The sequence below is a fragment of the Triplophysa dalaica genome, chromosome 2, assembly GCF_015846415.1.
Source record: "Triplophysa dalaica isolate WHDGS20190420 chromosome 2, ASM1584641v1, whole genome shotgun sequence".
Lineage (NCBI taxonomy): Eukaryota > Metazoa > Chordata > Actinopteri > Cypriniformes > Nemacheilidae > Triplophysa > Triplophysa dalaica.
In genome coordinates, this window is record NC_079543.1 from 2,425,502 (window position 1) to 2,446,744 (window position 21,243).

General features: G+C 33.8%; 1 pseudogene; it reads right to left on the reverse strand.

Annotated features, from left to right (window-relative positions):
* Positions 1-1,599: 1,599 nt before the first annotated feature.
* Positions 1,600-5,786, reverse strand: LOC130435881 (B-cell receptor CD22-like; annotated as a pseudogene).
* Positions 5,787-21,243: the final 15,457 nt, after the last annotated feature.

Consider the following 21,243-nt stretch of genomic DNA (forward strand, 5'->3'; position numbering starts at 1 on the left):
GAGTCATGGATGTATGTTTTGATTGACAGTGTCAATAATGTTGTGTGTTTTAATAAATAATTATGGGGGCTGCTGTGTGCCCATTCTTGTTTTATAATAGTGAAGTGTTTTTTTATCAGGTACCTTCCTAAAGTTTTTTAGATATGCAGACATTTTTGTTTTTATCTAGTATGTCCTCATCACCCCGTGACCCGAGGTAGTTCGGATAAGCGGTAGAAAATGGAATGTCCTCATCAACTTTCAAACCAAATCAATGATCTCTGATATGATGCTATATCTGTGCTGCTCACTGCGATATCAGCTTTTTATGCAACATTTTTGTTGAAAATCACCCCGGTATTGTAGTTTTTCCACTTCTTTTGGATCAGTTTGATTTAACAGTTGTATTTTGCAGGATAGACACTTTCATTACATTTACAGCCTCTGTATGCTCCAATTCCAGGAACGTTTGTGAGTTTTCTATCATTCTTTGTAGACAAAGCATTACGTGATTTAAAAAAATATCTCATTATGGCATTTTTTTGCATGTAGTTAAAATATTAAAGCAAGCTGCTTACTGTTAAACACAAGTGTACTGTAGATACAATTAATGAGATGATTCAAAGTGGATAAAAGGGATATTCAGTAGTTTTATGCAGAATCCCATTAAGACATAATAAATGTTTATTTTGACCCCCATTCAGAGGGTCCCTTATAAAAGCATTCTCTATGGTGGTCTGTATGCTTTCAAAACCATTCTCATCCAAGGACATATATCTGCATGCAAAAAGGTTTGACATCAGCGATGATGCTAGAATCAGAGCTGGATTGTTTTATAATTGTTTAGCAGAGGTACATTAATTCCTGATGTTCATGCATGTTTGATTAGAAAAGTTAAGATAGGATTGGTGAGTATAAAACCTCATTTTTATTATAGTTTTAGGACAAGTTGAATGCTGTTTTGTCAGATTGTTTGCGTAGCTGTACTACTGAATATTCCTTATTTAAAGGTTGATTTTAAAGCATCTGCTGAATGAATAAGTGTAATACTGTAGTACATTGAAACAAAATTAGAGTCAAGACTGCCATCTTGTGTTTGTAGCATATATTTCACAATTACTTCATCATGCAAATATCCTTTGGTTTAGGAGTCTACTTGCCACAATGCGGAACAAAAAGGATGTAAAATGTATTTCGAAATATTTTACTACCTCATTTTTACCGAATGCAGACCTTTTGCGAGGAAAAGCTGTTTAGATTCGGTTTGAAACAACACTCAAGTGTCACGAACAGGCAATTAGGCTTAATCATTTGTAAACATGATGTCATATATGTTATTGAAAGACATATTTATATTTAATTTGTAAAAAAAAAATGTTGTAAAAAATCTGAAAGACATTTTAAGAATTTCCACAGTAGATGAAGCCAAATAAAAAAGCTGTGCCATGTTTTGTAACACATTTACATCAAATGGGTTTCCCCTGAACTCTTTTTATGATGTAACTGTTTTAGCAGATTTTGATTGAGTACAATGACAGTAAAAACCATATAAATGAACCTTGTCATCCAAAAATACAAGGTAAACAAAAAGGTTACAGGTTTTAAAGGCACTGAAGTTACTCAATCCTCCACAAACTTAACTGAAATATCTTCGTCTCTTTGAAAGAAGAGTTCAAAGCTGTGTGTCATCTCTTCAAACTCCCATTCATGAGCTCTCGGAGGAACTACAGATGGAATGAGGTCACAGGTGTAGGGATGTTCTTCATTCCTCCTCACCAGCTGAGTTATCTTCTCCAGTAACTCTGTGACCTGAGACACATTTGCTTGTCATTGTTGTTGTACAAATGATATCTGCCTCCAAAACCATCTATAAGTTTACTAATCTCTCTGCTTTCTTTAATAAACACGTCCACTGGTTTTCCTTTAAGCTGATCGACATGTGTGAAGAGGATAATAGTGTTTAGTAATATATTGTCTCCAAATTTCTCTTTGATCCACGTGACTGTTTTCTCCTCCTCTTCTGTGAATCTGTCCAGTATGATGACCAGCAGGAACATGTGAGGACCAGCAGGTTACACCCAAAGCTTTGTCTTCACACTTCTTGTGATTTAGAGCGTTTCTGGTCTGACTTTGAAATAAGATGTTGGTTTAGACTAAATGTGATTTAGTAACGTTAACACATTTTCATGCGTCAACTCAACAGCTTCTATTGAGCCCAAAAAGATTGTCTGATAACATTAAGACTTTTACTATCTGAAATAATGAAGCTCCTTCATGGTAGTTATATTATTTAATTGATTCATATCCTTTAGTTTCCTCTGCTTTTACAGTGTACATTCAATATTATCTCTTAGTAAATTGTGATTATTAAACTTTCAGGAAAAAAAATGTGGAGTTGTATAAAAAAACTTAAAATGAAACATTTCTTAGGGGCTGTTTCTTTGGGCTCCACCTCTTACTTCATCCTTTTCCGGTTGGGCTGAACAGAGATAAAGACAAATAAAGATGAATGATCAAGAATGAAACTGTGTTTGTGTTCTTCATGCAGGTGAATTGAATAACACTTACTGTGAGTGTGTCGTACAGGTAACATGATCTGGTGTTGAGTTCAAGAGCTGTATATGTGTCATTACTGACATCATCATTCTATAAAGAAACATTTGAGAACACAAACATGTGACGAACAGTTCAATCTTTCTAACACATTTGTATGAAGAGATTTTATTGGTGATCATCTCACCTCCGGTTTACATTCAGACGCTTTTCTTCTCAAACTTTTTCTTCTGCTGTCAAAAGAAATCAGTGACATTCATATATTTGATTTTGGTTGAGTGGATGTGAATTGGCATCTTGTTTAGATTTGTCATTAAAATCAACAGATGTTGTGAAAATGACATTTAATTCTCCTGATTTAAACACTGAAAATGAGACTTGCACACATATCTTACCAAATATATATCACAATGAGTTGAGCAGCTGATGCTCCACAGACTCCAACACAAAGTCCAACACCAAAATCTACAGAGAAACTGAGAGCTGAAAAAAAGAAGTTCAGTCATTTAGACAAATAGTGCTGGAGACACAAAAACAAATGGCAAAGATGTGAAACTAAAATTTGACATTTAAAGTGACAGTACAACAATATTTCTCTACATGTATAACATGATGCATTGCAGCATTGAAATCAATCATTAAAATCAAATGTTATTTAAAAAAACGACTCGACCTACTTACATGAGACACCTTTAACAGTGAGTCAAACAGCATCTGATCTCTGAGATCCAACTTCATTCTGAGCCACACAGTAAAACCATCCACTGAGACTTGAATTAAAGTTACTGATGCTGAACGTCTGTCCAGATCCAACAGATGATGTTTGATTCTCTTTAAACCAGCTGTAGATGTGAACAGGTGGATTTGATTCACTGCTGCAGGTCAGATTCACTGAATCACCCTCCACTATTACACCATAAGGATTCACTACAACCTGAGTCTTTTCTGGAGGATCTATTGAGAGATTATATTCAGTATATCAGTGATAAATCGTCTTAAGTGAATAATGAAAGAATTGAGAGTGAACTTACAGATGACATTGAGACGTCGAGGAGGTGATGTGAGATTGTGTCCCTGTACAGCACAGCTATAGTCACCTGCATTCTCTCTTCTAACTGACGGCAGGATGAGTTTCTTGTTTGTGTCATTTAATGTCTGTGTGTTTCTAAACCAGATGAATGTTGATGTGTCAGTCAGACTGCATCTGCTTTTGCATGTCAGATTCACTGAATGTCCCTCCATCACTCTCTCACCTTCAGACTCCACCTGAAGATCTGAACACAACACAACACTGATCCTCCTCATGTCATTCAACACATCACATTATTATCATCAAACACTCATTCACACTCACCTGTGACATCAAGAGTCACTCCAGGTCTACCAGTCCATTTATCTTTATCAGTGATGAATCTGAAATAGTACTTGTGTGAATCTGTGTGTCTCACATCAGTCAGTCTGACGCTGCAGTCGTGCTGTTTATCTCCCAGATACTGAATCCTCTCACTGTATTTAGAGTCTTTAAACAGATTTGGAAACACTTCATTGATTGATTTATCAGTGTTGGTCCAGAACACTTCTGTGATCTTATGTCCAGTAGGGTATTTATAAGTGCAGTTTATCTTCACTGTTGAGTCCTTTGCTGCACAGATGTGTGAAGAGCTGTAAGTCACAACCCAACCACCAGCACTATAAACTCCTGAAACACACAAATCACAATGAATACATTAACAACAGAACCGCAGAAACTGATAAACATCTAAATGTGAAGATATTTTCCTATCAGGAAGGATGTTGCTGTTAAAGATCATTTAACAGTTGAGACAGAACTCAAAAGTCTGAACAGAAATAACAAAATAACGAATCTTTAGTGAATTAAGTGTTTTATAGAAAACAGAAATAAAGGTTTGTTTGAATAATAAATGTATAATAAAGTCTCACCGTAAATCATGAGGAGAAAGATCATAGGGGGAGGAGTCATTATGATTGACATCACCATAGCCACACCTACATTCAACACATGATGAAGTGTTTCAGCTCAACTATTTTCATCATTTAGTTTGTTTTATTCTCATTAAACATCACTGAAACATCTACAGCTACATTCACACGTCACTCTTTAGTTTCTCTGATGTTTCTCCTGGTTATCTTACACAGGGGTTTCTACAATAATGCTAGAACTCTTTATTCTTTATCTACGTGAACAGTCATGTAATGTGTGTCTGCTGCCAGAAGAAAGTTTAGGAAACATTCAGATGCTCTTATTACGGTTTATAACAGACATGCATTTTATAGAGAATGTTAACATGTGAAAATCTGCTTTCTTTATACTTGCGGCCTCTGAGAAACCAGACACAAGTAACACGGCTCAGAGAGATCACTCATAAAAATATTGCAAAAATGTAAAAAATGCAAAAATGTACTTCAGACTACAAAAAGTTAAGAAAGAAACATAATTTAAGAACATTTAACTGAAAGGTTGTTTGCAAAAAATACATTGTATGGAATCTTCAAAAACTCTTTATAGCATGTTAATTTTTAAGAGCATAAATCTTGGAAACAAAACAACATTAAGAGAGATTTTAAATGCTGCTCTTACCTTCACAGTCTTCAGTAGAAATAAAGGAGTTTGAAGCATCACTGGGGTTTTTAGACTCTGTTGTGGTTTAACACAATGTGTATTTTAAGATGAAGAGTTGATGGAGCTCCTCTGTTATTTGTGGAGATATATGCCCGCATCTGTAATACGGAAGAAATTTAAAAAAGTGACAAACAAGACACAAGAGAGCAAATATAAGACCAGATAAGACCTGCAAGCCATTTTAGGATTTAAGATGTGATTTATTTTTCAGCAGATTCTATAATATATATCTTCTTTGTTTTTAAATATCCTTGCTTAAATAGTCATATTTGACATATATGTATAATCTGTATTCATTTATATGTAATTTGTTATTTTGTGTAGTGTTATTTGTGTGCACCATAGGTCTGAGAGTAATGTCATTTCAGTCCTCTATATGTATGTACACATGTGGCAGAAGTGACAAAGCAGACTTCGACTCTTTTACTTTACTTAAGACACCACTTGCCAACTTTATGTAAATATGCTCTGAATATACTTCTTGAAAAAGTTTATTTTTGAATAACTTCCTCATGATTGTTAAATTCAGTACATGATTCAAATCTTTGGAAGATAGATGAAATATCTTCTCTTAAGTTTTTTTTTACAGACCCTCCTCTTCTTCAACAACCATTACTACACGGGAAGACACTGTAGTAGGAACAAAACCAAAGGGGCTATTTTATATCAGGGTTCTCCAAGCATGTCCCCGGAGGTCAAGAATCCTACAAAGTTTAGCTCCTGCCTACTGTTTAATAAGGGTTGGAGGTAAACTGTGCAGGAATGTGGACCTGTGGGCCTCTGATTTAGAGAACGGAGATGTCCAGAAGTCTGAGCTCAATAGGTTTTTAGTGTCACGGGCTGGAGGATTGAGAAGTGAGCAAACAAGGAAGCATCATTTTGAGTATTGACAATAAATTTGTTTGATTTCTCTAGTCTCTGCTCCTCTCCTCCTTCACCAATGAGAACATTCGCTTGTTTAAACGAGGATCTGTAAACTGTCGCAGCCCTTTTTGAGCCTACACATGTAGGAACTTTTGTAGACATTTATTATTTGATCAATAAAAGCTATTGATGTGATCTCCTGTTTCTGACCATTTTTATGTCAATTCAAGCTTCTCTGAAAAATTCATATATAGTTTTTAATTATTCAATATTTATCATTCATAATAAGCAGGTGAACTGTTGTCAGTTATAGAAAGTAGTATTACTCCATTTTTAAAAGTAATTAATATTGAGAAATATTATGTAGACTTTTAGTGTGTCATGACTCATATTTGATAAATTTAGATACTCTTTACTTAAAAACATACAATAAAATCTAATTTAGTGGAAACCCTTGCCTCAATTTTATTGTGTCGATTCAGGAAGTTTGCATGTAGTTTACTTTGCTACCTAGTATATGTAAGTGAAATTTAATTGATTTGCATGGGTAATATTTACTAATCTTTATAAAAAGAATCAATTACTCTCCCTACATAAATTATTTAAGAAAAACACGAAAGAAATCTGGAGTCTTAGACCTTTCCAATGATATATACTTTGTCATGATTCGATTAGAAATTAAATGCACAATAGTGATGCAAACTTAGGTGTTCCGTATATGGGACAAGAGCACACTGTAAACACATAAGTTGAGTTTACTTCAACAACAAAAGTAATGTGTATTTAATATTAGTAAATATTTAGTAAAGTGAACTTAAAATAACAGCTCATCCAACAAAAAAGGGCATTGCACTACATTTTGAGTAGACTGTACTTTAGTAACAGTTAGTAACATCAACTGCTCTGTGAAACTGTGAAATGTAATAAGTTAACTTATGTTAACTTTTATTAATAAAAAATGAAGAAACCGATTGCACAAATATTTTTAAATAAAGAAATGTTTTAATTCTAAGCTAGTAGATATCAGGCAACAAATAATTGTTGTCTGAACCTACTGATCAATTGTAATTAAGTACTGCTCAAAAGTTTACATTTACATTTACATTAAGTCATTTAGCAGACGCTTTTATCTAAAAAGATGTAATTAACGATTGAAAGTCCCGGGTGGGACGCTGAGAACTCCGCCTCCGCCTTTTTCGGATCGTACAAACCAACATTCATCTGTCCATATCTCCGGTCCGGAAAGAATTACACTGTAAAAAATGCCTGTGAAATTAACAGTGAAATTCTGTAGTTTTCACAGAGAAAACTGTTGTCAAAAAACGTCCATAAAACACGGATAACATTGTCAAATTCTCTGGGAAATGAACAGTGAAATTCCAAAGTTTTAACAAGGAGTTTTTTTAACTCCACAAACACTTTTATTACCTTCACTTACAGACACCACTGTCACTTTATTTCTGTTGCACGTCTACAAAAGTTCTAATTGAAAATGAACACAAGTTTACATGTTGATGGTTTTGTTGAGTCACCATTATGGTGAAGAGTGTTTGCTTTAGTTGTGGTCTTGACCCTTTGCTTTCCATGTGAAGAAGTCTTTCCCAGTATTGACATCTATGAGTTGAAACACACTGACTCAGGTGGGTGGAAAGCTCAGATAAAGCTAACGCATTACATTATTTGTGTTGGTGAATAAGTACATGTTCAAGAGTTTAGGTGGAGCTTTAAAGTTACTTGTTGTTTTCATTCATGATTTTGATCAAATTTAATATACTGAATATCTTTAACAGCACATCTAACACGTGTTAAATGTTCTAGCAGATATCTAGAATATAACAGTGTGTCTCAACAATGGTGACAATAGAAAAAACCATTAAAGATAAACGCAATGCATTCTGGGTATCATAAAAGCACAAAACTCATCAATGACTCCCAGCATGCATTGCGGCTGTAAGATTTTCATTTGTTAGTCACCACTGTTGAGATTCATACACTGATTCTTGATGTCTGAGTCAAAGACGAAATGTTAGCTTTTAAATGGTTCAAAAACTTTTTAGATTGATTGTTGCATGAAATGTGAATTTTAAAAGTAGATTCATTGAGGTGTTTGTAGAAAAAATACAATAAGTAATTAAACATCATCCCTGATAAAGAGTAAATGCCTAATCACACTTTCATTTGATGTGATTTGCTACAAGACTGTGTTTTATATAAAACAATGTCATAGCAGCACAAAGAAAACTGTAAACTTATTTATGACGGCTGAAAGATGCCAACTAAAGCAAACACTGATCACAAAAACGGTGACTTTAAATAAACCAATAAAACATCAAGTCATGACTGTTATGCTGCAGTCCCTGTGAAGCAGAAGTGATGATCGTCTTCAGTATTCTGACGTATTTACAAGATGAATAGTGGGTGTGGCTCATGTTTTCTACTGTGAATTGATTGGATGAATAAAAACAGGATGTTCCCGTAATTTTACGGTAGTTTGCTGGTAACCACAGCTGCCGGTATTTTTCCGTAAAAACTACGGAATTTGAATTTTCTCTTTTCTCTTTTCTCTTCTGATATTAAATGTTTTGTGGGTCACCACTAAGCTGAAGAGTTGAGTCTGTGTTTAAGTCACGGTCAGGCAAAGATATTCTGATGTCATGCTTGCATGTTGCTTTGTTTAAAAGTGACTTTAATAATGAATTACAAAGAAAGAAATTAAGTAAATGTTATGTTTTCACTTTTATGCATTTGGACCAAGTTTTCATTTTCTATAAAGAAATGTTGTTAATATAAAAAGCTCAAATGTATTAAGTTCATTCACAGTTTGAAGTTTGTGCCCTGAAGTTTTAACCTGCAAAGCTGTTAACATTCTTTTCCTGTATTTTTTACGGAATTTTACTGGTAACCACAGCTGCCGGTATTTTTCCGTAAAAATTACGGAACATTTTTTACAGTGATGATATATGTATATTTCTGGAGATAATCTAGATTTTGCTGAAAAGCTATGGAATGCTCCTTTAATCGAGTGTAATGATTTATTCAGTGTAATATATAGATAATATAATAGTGTTAAGATTAGTTAAATAATCCCTTAATGTGAATCACATGTTTTTATAAAATAACTATTACTATGTAATTACACTTGTTCATATTTTACCATGTCATTCCTGTGTTATAACAATAGTTAATGTATGTTTTTATCAACAATACTCAATATAGGCATATTTATGACAAGAAACCCAGCCAACATTGTCAACCGTGTTAATCCCTGTCGACTGTGTTACACTTGATGAGTTGACATTTCTTCCATTTTAGGGCCTTGTGCTAGCTGCAGACCTTGAACATGTCCCCACATTACCTTAATCAACTAGTGTTTTTATACATTTTATCTACATTTTTGTAAATATAATATCTAAAGTAAGTACACAAGACCATGTTTTTTAACACAGTTGATGAGCACTTCATCTACTCTATGTGTAGACAATAATAATGATAACAAATTGAAGAGGAGGAGTAGAAACTTACCACAAATTCCCGCCACTGAAGGTCGTGACATCACATGATGTTGGACATGTGACTTTGGAACAAACCATTACTGATTTATATGGGTTTTTTTCAATGGGTAAAACAGTTGACAAAGATTTCTCGGACACACACAAAGTTAATAATTGAATAGATATAAACAAGTGAATTAGTTTTTAAAATACATTTGCCTTGTTTTAATGATTATTTTTAACAAATAATGATGAAAGTAATATACAATTTGTGTATTTGAAAGGCAAAACTTGACTTTAAGCAAATTGCACAGCACAAAAACTGTTATTTCCAGTACAGCATATGCATTTTCTCCTAATTAACTCTGGGAACTGGTTGACTTTTATGCATGAAATAAAGAGGAATGTTCCCAAATATAAAAGTGATCATTGCTTGAAGTGAATATTCAGTAAAAATGATAAATACAACCAATGGACTTGAAATGTACCCTTAATTATAGAATGACCCTTAGACTCAGGTAAAAAAACCTTCTTTAAATGTGTCTCTGTCTCTTCCTATGATGGTGTTTCCTGATGCACTCTTTCCTGCTCCAGTTTTACCCAACAGCCCAATTTGAAGATCTGACACTGTGAAAACCCAAAGACTTATGAATGGCTGAACAGACAGACACTGTAAAAAATTAAATTCTTTGAAGAACTTGAACAAAGATGTTTATTCTTCTATTTATTCTATTAAACTTACTATTAATGTTTTATTTTGAGCTATTAAATAGGATGTAATAAGTATACGATAATAAAACGTGTAACTATTTTAGAAAAATTGTTGGTGCATTTATTATATTCGGCATACAGAATGACTTTTTAATACTTACGAGCAGGAGGTTTGTCCATGCTGTTTCTCTGCATCATCCCTGTAAAAAGATTGTTCAATTGTCTTATTGCATGTTGTTACTACAAAGAGATATTACAGGATAAATTGTAACAGCTGTTCTGTCTTACACATAGATAATTAAACACAACATTACTCAGTATCACTTCTTAGCAGAGGATCCTTAAACAAATCCAAAAACATGCACAGAAAACTTGTATGTTTAAAAGATAGTGTTTGACGCAACAGATCAGCTGAGGATGGCTGTGAAGAAATGAGTTCAAAGCAGAATAGTGAGATTAATGACTAAATGTTGTTCTATTAATAAAGGTAACTGTTCTGCTAGTGCAGGGATCCTCAAATCTTACCCTGGAGCACTGCAGCGTTTAGTTCCAACCCTGATCAAACTTGCCTACCTGTGACTTTCCCGTGATCTATTACACCTTGATTAGCTTGCTCAGTTTGAGTTTTTTTATTTTACGTACTCCTTAGTCTTAATATGCATAAATCAAACACTTTGACTTTTGCATCTGAAAATGATCAAAAAGAGACTGTCATTAGCACACTTCCTGCTCAACGTTAATGTTATACATGTTACAGCTTAACTGTAGCTTCGCAGAACCTAAACACATGCACCACTCTTCTAAACCATGGTAACCACAAAACTGAAAAATATGTTAAACTCTTCTAAATATCTAAGCGAAGTGAACATTAAAAAGTCTAACTTTACTAAAAACATGTAAATAAATCATATTTTTTATTTACTCTCCTAATACTATGTGACACAGACCTTGCTGGGAATTGGAAATCCTTCTTGACGAATTGTGTTGAATTAACTTGTTTAAATTAAGTAAATTGATCAAGGAGTAATTCCATTTTTTGAGTTTTAGTAGAAAACTTCAAATTAATCAAAAATATTCATTATACTTCCCTTAAAAGTAAAAAGGTGTTTCAGGAACTAAAAATATTTAAGTAAGTATAACATTTTTTTATAAATTAAGTTTACATTACTTAATCTGTTTGATTATTTTGAACATTTGGGTTTACAGTGTAGATTGTTTTTATGCCTTAGTGCACAAGATATGTAATGGGGATGCATACTTCAGTAAACCAAGTTCATCAAATCCATCCAATTAAAACACTCAGTAGGTATCCAATAGCTCTAAGTGCAGAACATTCAAACTGACTACTTTTATTTTTTTTTAATCTTTCATTATTCATAATTATTCAAAGCATAAGACATTATTTATATCATCCAGGTATCATTTTAGTTTCAGCACAGTACCCCTGACTAATACCACTGACAAAACAATGCAGTTGCGGTTGCAGCTTTATGTGACAAATGTTGCCATGGATGACCTAAAGAAGTGCATATTTACCCTGTATCACTTGAGTTTAACACATGTTTAATTATGAGCTAGTTGATTAATTTACAGAGATGTTAAGTTACTGCCCAGATAGCATTTTTTTGCGGCCCAAATCTGGCCCACAACTTACTCCCCATACTTTACTCACCTGGCCCACATACCGCGTGGAATGATGGCACTTGTGCAGTCCGCTCCTGTTTGCCAGATTTGGGCCACAGGCATGCCAAAGCTATGCCACATGTCAAACATCAAAACAAAAAACTCAATCATCACTACAATAATAATGAAACTCAACACAAATTCTGTCAAACTGGAGCACAGAAAGGTATTGGTTTTGGGATAAATCGGGGCCAGTATTGAAATGAACTGTTGTTTATATTTGGGTCATCTCTGCTTTTATTTGTTTTGATGGCATGCAAAAGCTATGTATAGGGAGTAAGATGTGGGCCGCAATAATTTGCTATCTGGGTGTACCACAGGACAGCAATGCCCAATCCTACTCTTTAAGATCTACTGTCATGTTGCATTTTGCTTAAATCCTAATCCATCTAATGCAAACACTCATCATCATCATAATGGTGACTTCATTTGGTTTGAGACAGGGATGGGCATGTATTTCAAATACAAAATACTTAACCCTTAACATGCAGAGGGCCGATGGGCGGGTTATCACTTAATATTTGTTTTCAGTCGAAACTTACCAACATGATGATCAGTGTTTCCTTGAGTTAGGTTCTTGACTCTTGATGTTAACATGTCAAGCATGCTTAGCTAATATGTAACTCCATGGTGTCAAAGTATATTTGATTGGACAATGCAAATTAAAATTCAAGCGAATTGTGTTGGTTTGTGAAGAGATCATCATCTCATTTAATTTACATTTAAGGTCAGAATCGTTTGCTTATCTTGAAAGCACATAGAGTGGTATTATTTTGATATAGAGAAATAGTTTCATGCAAATTATGCCAGAGAAACTTGGAATGACACAGACATGAAGAATCAATGTATGAATCTCAACAATGGTGAAAACAACAACAAAAAACGTAATGTTACAATGCATTCTGGGAGTCAAAAATGAGTTTTGAACTAGGATGTTACCCAGCATGCATTGAAGCATGAAGTTTTGTTGTTATTGTTTGTCACCATTGTTTAGATTCATACACTCATTCTTCAAGTCTGTTTCAGTCAGAACGCTCCTGGAGCTTTTGATGGTATTTGTATTTTAAAAATAATTCCACTTTATATGTTCTTTAAAGATAACAGACAACTCTAATATTATTTACAAATGAAATGAAATGTGGACTACCTCATCAACCAACAGAATTGGATTAGATTTTTATTTGCATTGCCAAAGCAAATATACATCAAAAGCATCCGATTACAGAATGGCAATAGAACCTCAACATAAAAACATCTAAAGTCAAGAGACTAACTCAAGGAAACGCTGATCACCATGATGGTGAGTTTCAACTAAATTAAACAAATATGAATTGTTAACCCGGCCATGGGGCCCGTACATGTTAAGGGTTAAGTATTTTGTATTTGAAATACATGCCCATCCCTGGTTTGAGAACAGCTGCTCTGTGCTAGTCCTATCAACTCTTGCAAAGGCACCAAAAAAGCAACATTACGGCAGAAAGCGCCTGAGAGCAGGGCACACGTTTACACTCTGTATTCAGTGGATTTACTAATGTGTTCTAATGTGTAAATGACTTAAATTGAAAAAAGATAAAATTACTAAAAAACAAACAAATTAATCAGTAAATTAATGACTAAATGATTGAAACAACAGAATTAAATCTTAAAAAAAATAAAATCGCATGTTCTAACTCCTCATGAATACTCTACAGAGCAAATTGGCCAGTGTTAAATGAACACTGCTGGGTGTCTATATGTGTCCATACTACGGGGTGTTAAAGAAACATAAAGCAGTGTTGAAGATAATGAGATGAAGTGATGATTGAGTCATTAATGGTAAACACATGCTGTTAACAAACAGTGTAGTGAGGTGTGTAATATGTCATGGTGTTTGAGACATTTGTGGAAAGAAACTCAAAGAAACTATCAAAGAAAACCTGCTCCCGACCAGGTTAGGTTCACAGTGTAACTTACTACCAGAGGTGGACAATCCTGGGCCATAAAGTAAAAGTCCTGCCATATTTTTGTTTCACCCATGAACTCAGCAGCTGATTTCACCAGCGGAGGAACCAAAACATTCCTTTCAAGTCACAAGCAAGTCTCAAGTCAAATCTCAAGTCCTCAAAGAGTTAAAGTTAATGAGATGATTAAGTGAGTAATTAGATGATGATTGAGCATTAGTGATGAACACCTGCTGTTATTGAGATGTTGATGTTTTATTGGTTATATGATGTCACCATCATGGAGATCAGTGTTTGCTTTAGTTGGACTCTTGACTCTTAACTCTATTGTTAGATTATGCACTGTATCAATTCATGCACTTTTGTAGAGCAGAGAGATCAGCTCTGTGAAGTGTTTAACTCTTCACTGTTTATTATGATGAGTTGATCTAACATTGAGAAGTTCACAGGTAAGTTATCTCTTTTTGATCATATTTATGTATAACATAATGAGTCCTGTACACTCAGTTTTTAAAAACATTCACGTTTATCTAACATTATCAGTGAGAAACTATTAAAGCAGCGAAACAAATGCTAACTTAAAATCTTCAAGTCATACATCAAGAACCAACATATGAAGCTCAACAATGGTGACGCTCAACAAAATACTTCAAGCTGCAATGCTTGAAAAACTCCCATCATGCAATGCAGTATGACTAATTATTGTCACCACTGTTGAGGTTCATATGATAAATGTTCATGTGTAAAAGGAGGTTTTTATATCCAAATGCAGATCATAAACCTAGAGAGATTTAAACCAGAAAAACAAAATTCAGTATTTAATTCAGCATTGAACAAATGTTAGCTATGACAAATATATTGTAATTATTTAAGCAATTATCTTTGAAGGAATAAGACATTTATATAGCGCTCAATTGTGTATTTCTGTACACCTAAAGTGCTTAATAATCATATGTTGGGAGTCTATGAGACCTCCAGTGCGCTCAAGACATATCAACTATAGGTGTAGAGGAGAGACAGAAACAGATCCACTTCCTGAAAGGCTCAAGAGTACAACTAAAGCAAACACTGATCACAATTATGGTGGAAATGTTTTTTTTTTTCATCTGATGTCATCCAAGGCTGTGACCAGGGATGGGCATGTATTTCAAATACAAAATACTTAACCCTTAACATGCAGAGGGCCGATGGGCGGGTTATCACTTAATATTTGTATTAATTCAGTCGAAACTTACCATCATGATGATCAGTGTTTCCTTGAGTTAGGCTCTTGACTCTTGATGTTAATATGTCAAGCATATTTAGCCAATCTGTATCTCCATGGATTCAAAGTATATTTGATTGGACAATTCAAATTAAAATTCATTTGAATAGTGTTGGCTTGTGAAGAGATCATCATCTCATTTAATTAACATTTATTATCAGAATCGTTTGCTTATCTTGAAATGACATAGTGTTATTATTTTGATGTAGAGAAAAAGTTTCATGCAAATTTAAAATTATGCCACTGAAACTTGGAATGACACAGACATGAAGAATCAATGTATGAATCTCAACAATGGTGAAAAACAACAACAAAAAACGTCATGTTACAATGCATTCTGGGAGTCAAAAATGAGTTTTGAACTAGAATGTTACCCAGCATGCATTGAAGCATGAAGTTTTGTTGTTATTGTTTGTCACCATTGTTTAGATTCATACACTCATTCATCAAGTCAGTTTGAGTCGGAACGCTCCTGGAGCTTTAGATTGTATTTGTATTTTAAAAATAATTCAACTTTATTTGTTCTTTAAAGATAGCAGATAACTCTAATATTATTTACAAATTAAATGAAATGTGGATTACTTTAACGCCCAACAGCATTGGATTAGATTTTTATTCGCATTGGCAAAGCAAATATACATCAAAAGCATCCAATTACAGAATGGCAAAAGAACTTCAACATTAAAACATCTAAAGTCAAGAGACTAACTCAAGGAAACGCTGATCACCATGATGGTGAGTTTCAACTAAATTAAACAAATATGAATCGTTAACCCGGCCATGGGGCCCGTACATGTTAAGGGTTAAGTATTTTGTATTTGAAATACATGCCCATCCCTGGCTGTGACTGAAGTCAGTTGTAGTTCTTGTGTTTCTCTTTTCTTCAGTGATGTTGATTGTTAACAGCAGGTGTTCATCACTCAATCATCATTTAATTACTCACTTAATTATCTCATTAACTTTAACTCTTTGAGGACTTGAGATTTGACTTGAGACTTGAAAGGAATGTTTTGGTTCCTCCGCTGTTGAAATCAGCTGCTGAGTTCATGGGTGAAACAAAAATATGGCATGACTTTTACTTTATGGCCTCTGGAATGTCCACCTCTGTTGAAAGCTAAGATCCATCAAGTGATTTGTGGCTGTAATCTTTGTGTGGATATTTTAATAATTGCTCATGATTATGTTATTTATGTGTAAATATTGTTATAGCCAGGACTCAATTATGTTTATTCACATTTGATTAGTTTAATTTTACTAAGAAAAATTAATGTTCATAATACCTAAATATAATTGTTACAGGTTACTTGTAGCAACCCATAAATAAGTTCCCTCTACCAATAAAAGTAGGTTTATCTAACTGAGGAATACTGGTACTATTAGTTAGCTCAACTTGATTTTGTTGCGTTTGTATTAAGTAATATTAAAGTGTTTATTATACTAAAAAAGGCTCCAAGTTGATTCAACTTAAAAAGTCCAATGCAGCCACTTGCCTCAATTTTTATAAGTTAGATCTAGGTATCACTTTTTACAGTGTACCGTAAAATTACAGGAACATCCTGTTTTTATTCATCCAATCAATTCACAGTAGAAAACATGAGCCACACCCACTATTCATCTTGTAAATACGTCAGAATACTGAAGACGATCACCACTTCTGCTTCACAGGGACTGCAGCATAACAGTCATGACTTGATGTTTTATTGTTATTTAAAGTCACTGTCATTGTGATCAGTGTTTGCCTTAATAAACTTTAATTCTCTACCTAAACTCTAAATCATGTACTAACTTTCCCACCTAAATAATATATTGCGGTAACTTTGCTGAGCTTTTTTTTTTACCACCTCTGTTGTTCTCAGTTTCAACACATAGATTTTAAAAGTAGGGAAAGACTTATGAACATGAAAAGCAGAGGGTCATCACCATGATCGTGTCAGTTGCATGATGTATAACAGAAATGATGTGAAGGTGGCAATAGTGTTTGTGCAGTTGAAAAAATACTCTTTGTAAAAACTATGGAATTTCACAGTCAATTTCCCTGATAAATTTTCAGTGTTTTGTTGTATTTTTACGGGCGTTTTCTGACAACAGGTTTGGGGACATAAATACAGGTACATGAGACCTGCTATTGATGTACATCTTACACACCTTCTCCCTGCATTAGAGATTAGAGAGCATTTACTAATGCTGTGTACATAATCTTTTATTTTGTTCTGTGGCATTCAACTATCTTTATAGAGACTGGTTCTGCAAATCCACGCTCATTATAATTCAAAAGGAAATCTCAGAGCTATTGACATGAACTAGCTTTTCCAGTTTTATTTGCTCTTTTAAAAGGACTTGGTAGTATATTTTGTAATCTATTCTTTGTTAACTATCTAAGAATATATAACCATTTATTGTGAATCAGGAAGAAGAAGAGCTTAGAGAAATAAATATGTTTTCTAAACCCTCTTCATTTCCCGCTTCTCAATAATTCTTCCAAATGACTGTCTGAAACTTCATTTTGTTTGGAATCAGTGAAAACGACAACTGAAGGTGTAGCACACAGTAAATGTATGTCAGCCATAGATGTTAAACAAACATTAAAATCATGAACAAAAAAGAAACTACTGAAGTTAAATCTTGAAAGCATTAACACATTGTAAAGAGTCAAATTCGTTTGCTTGGAGAAAATGAAGCATTGTTAAATAAAAAAAGTGTTTAAGATTTGATTATAAAAGGATGATACAATTCTAAAAAGATATAGTTATGATCTGCACTGTTAAAAATATGAATATTTACATAGAAAAAAATAGAATTTAACAGTAACATCTCATTTTGAATAGGACTTTGAAGTTCCATAAACATGCATACGTTGACATGCATCATGCCTGTTCTTTAAATGTGTTACTGGAAAAAAATGTCTATTTACTTTAAATTAAAGTAATTGTTGTGTATTGTTAACCTGACATACACTGTAAAAAATGCCCGTGAAATTAACGGTAAAATCCTGTTGTTTTCACACAAAAAACCTGTTATCAGAAAGTGTCCGTAAAAAATACGGAGAAACACTGTAAAATTGTCTGTAAAATTAACAGCAAAAACTCCATAGTTTTTACGGAAAAACCCTGTAAAAAATGCTGTGAAATTAACAGTAAAATTCTGTAGTTTTCACAGACACAACTGTTGTCAAAAAACGTCCATAAAAACACGGTTAACACTGTCAAATTCTCTGGGAAATGAACAGTGAAATTCCAAAGTTTTCACAAGGAGTTTTTTTAACTCCACAAACACTTTTATTACCTTCACTTACTGACACCACTGTCACTTTATTTCTGTTGCACGTCTACAAAAGTTCTAATTGAAAATTAACACAAGTTTACATGTTGATGGTTTTGTTAAGTCACCATTATGGTGAAGAGTGTTTGCTTTAGTTGTGGTCTTGACCCTTTGCTTTCCATGTGAAGAAGTCTTTCCCAGTATTAACATCTATGAGTTGAAACACACTGACTCAGGTGGGTGGAAAGCTCAGATAACGCTAACGCATTACATTATTTGTGTTGGTGAGTAAGTACATGTTCAAGAGTTTAGGTGGAGCTTTAAAGTTACTTGTTGTTTTCATTCATGACTGTGATCAAATTTAATTAATATACTGAATATCTTTAACAGCACATCTAACACATGTTAAATGTTCTAGCAGATATCTAGAATATAACAGTTTGTCTCAACAATGGTGACAACAGAAAAAACCTCTAAATATAAACGCAATGCATTCTGGGTATCATCAAAGCACAAAACTCATCAATGACTCCCAGCATGCATTGCGGCTGTAAGCTTTTCATTTGTTAGTCACCACTGTTGAGATTCATACACTGATTCTTGATGTCTGAGTCAAAGACGAAATGCTAGCTTTTAAATGGTTCAAAAACTTTTTAGATTGATTGTTGCATGAAATGTGAATTTTAAAAGTAGATTCATTGAGGTGTTTGTAACAAGTACAATAAGTAATTAAACAACATCCCTGATAAAGAGTAAATGCCTAATCACACTTTAATTTGATGTGATTTGCTACAAGACTGTGTTTTATATAAAACAATGTCATAGCAGCACAAAGAAAACTGTAAACTTATTTATGACGGCTGAAAGAGGCCAACTAAAGCAAACCCTGATCACAAAAACGGTGACTTTGAATAAACCAATAAAACATCAAGTCATGACTGTTATGCTGCAGTCCCTGTGAAGCAGAAGTGATGATCGTCTTCAGTATTCTGACGTATTTACAAGATGAATAGTGGGTGTGGCTCATGTTTTCTACTGTGAATTGATTGGATGAATAAAAACAGGATGTTCCCGTAATTTTACGGTAGTTTGCTGGTAACCTCAGCTGCCGGTATTTTTCCGTAAAAACTACGGAATTTGTATTTTCTCTTTTCTCTTCTGATATTAAATGTTTTGTGGGTCACCACTAAGCTGAAGAGTTGAGTCTGTGTTTAAGTCAAGGTCAGGCAAAGATATTCTGATGTCATGCTTGCATGTTGCTTTGTTTAAAAGTGACTTTAATAATGAATTACAAAGAAATAACTTAAGTAAATGTTATGTTTTCACTTTTATGCATTTGGACCAAGTTTTCATTTTCTATAAAGAAATGTTGTTAATATAAAAAGCTCAAATGTATTAAGTTCATACACAGTTTGAAGTTTGTGCCCTGAAGTTTTAAACTGCAAAGCTGTTAACATTCTTTTCCTGTATTTTTTACGGAATTTTACTGGTAAACACAGCTGCCGGTATTTTTCCGTAAAAATTACGGAACATTTTTTACAGTGTACATATTTCAATAAAACAATTGTGTTGTTTCAGTCCTCATGACGTTTAAATTCTTTATGTTAATATAAATATAAAAATGCGTTAGTGTGTACAGTACCTATAGTTGTATGTTCAGTCCCGGCATGTTTCCTGCTTTGAGCCTCCAAGTCCTGATGACATTGATTACTTGATGTCCAATAAATGCTCTCTGTACATCCTTAAAAAAGCTGATTTTAGTTCGATTTCAATTCACATTTGCAATCTTTGCAAACATTCCCAGATCTACATTTAAAATAAAGCATCTCATTGTAAAAAAAATGCATTGAGTCAATATCACTTTTACGACCACAATTAATGTTGAAAGAATGTTGACATCTGAACAGACCACCATTATTTTGATAAGTGTATGGTTTAGCTGAGGTCTTAAGTCTAACATGTTTCTGCTTTCACTGAAATAAGTTAGTCTGATAATTGTTACTGTTGAGGTTTATTTCATGAGCGATGATGTGTTAGTGTGTCAGAAAGTTTTTGTCTGATATTTTACAGTACCCTTGCATTTGTGATCCAGATCATTCAGATATGTCTTGAAAACATTAAGCTCAATATTAACAATAGAAGCTTCATTTGTTGTATTACTGCATGACACTTGTTATATAAAGGCCATCATCATATAAAAGCTCCTTCTTGATCAATGCAAAATATTTCTTATTGAAACACGATGCAAATACTAAAAAACAAATACACATTTTTGTGTCAGTATATTCTACTCTAATGCTTTAGATGTGATTAAATTTGAAATGAAAACCTTCAATGGACTAATTCATCTCACTGCTGCTTGTAGTAAAATAGCCTGGTCATTGAGTGTTTGTGCTATAAAAATAATCATCACACAGAGAAATAAAAATGATTGAAGACACAATGAATAGTTGTTACCTAATGAATTACAATCATCGTCTGGAATCAGAAGAACTGTAAAGAAATAAGTGTAAGAGTAAACATATCTACTGATTATTTATAGGTTATATGCCATCATGCGCACATGTACTCACCTGTGTCGTCACTCATGTTTCCTGTTATCACTGCAAATGACTGTGTTATTTTGTCAGAAAGCTGAAAATCATTCAGTCACGTCTTTGTATTATTTTAATCACACAGGGTCTGCCTAAGACTTTCTCAGAGGTCTCCTGCTTACAAGGTGCTTCTGTGGGTGAGCTGTAAAAGAGGAGGTTTCACCATGACTGTGACGTTTACAAACTTCCCTAGTTCTCCAGATAACAAACAAAACGGCAAATAGTTGAAACAGGGACGCTGCCAGGAATTTTGGGCCCCATGACA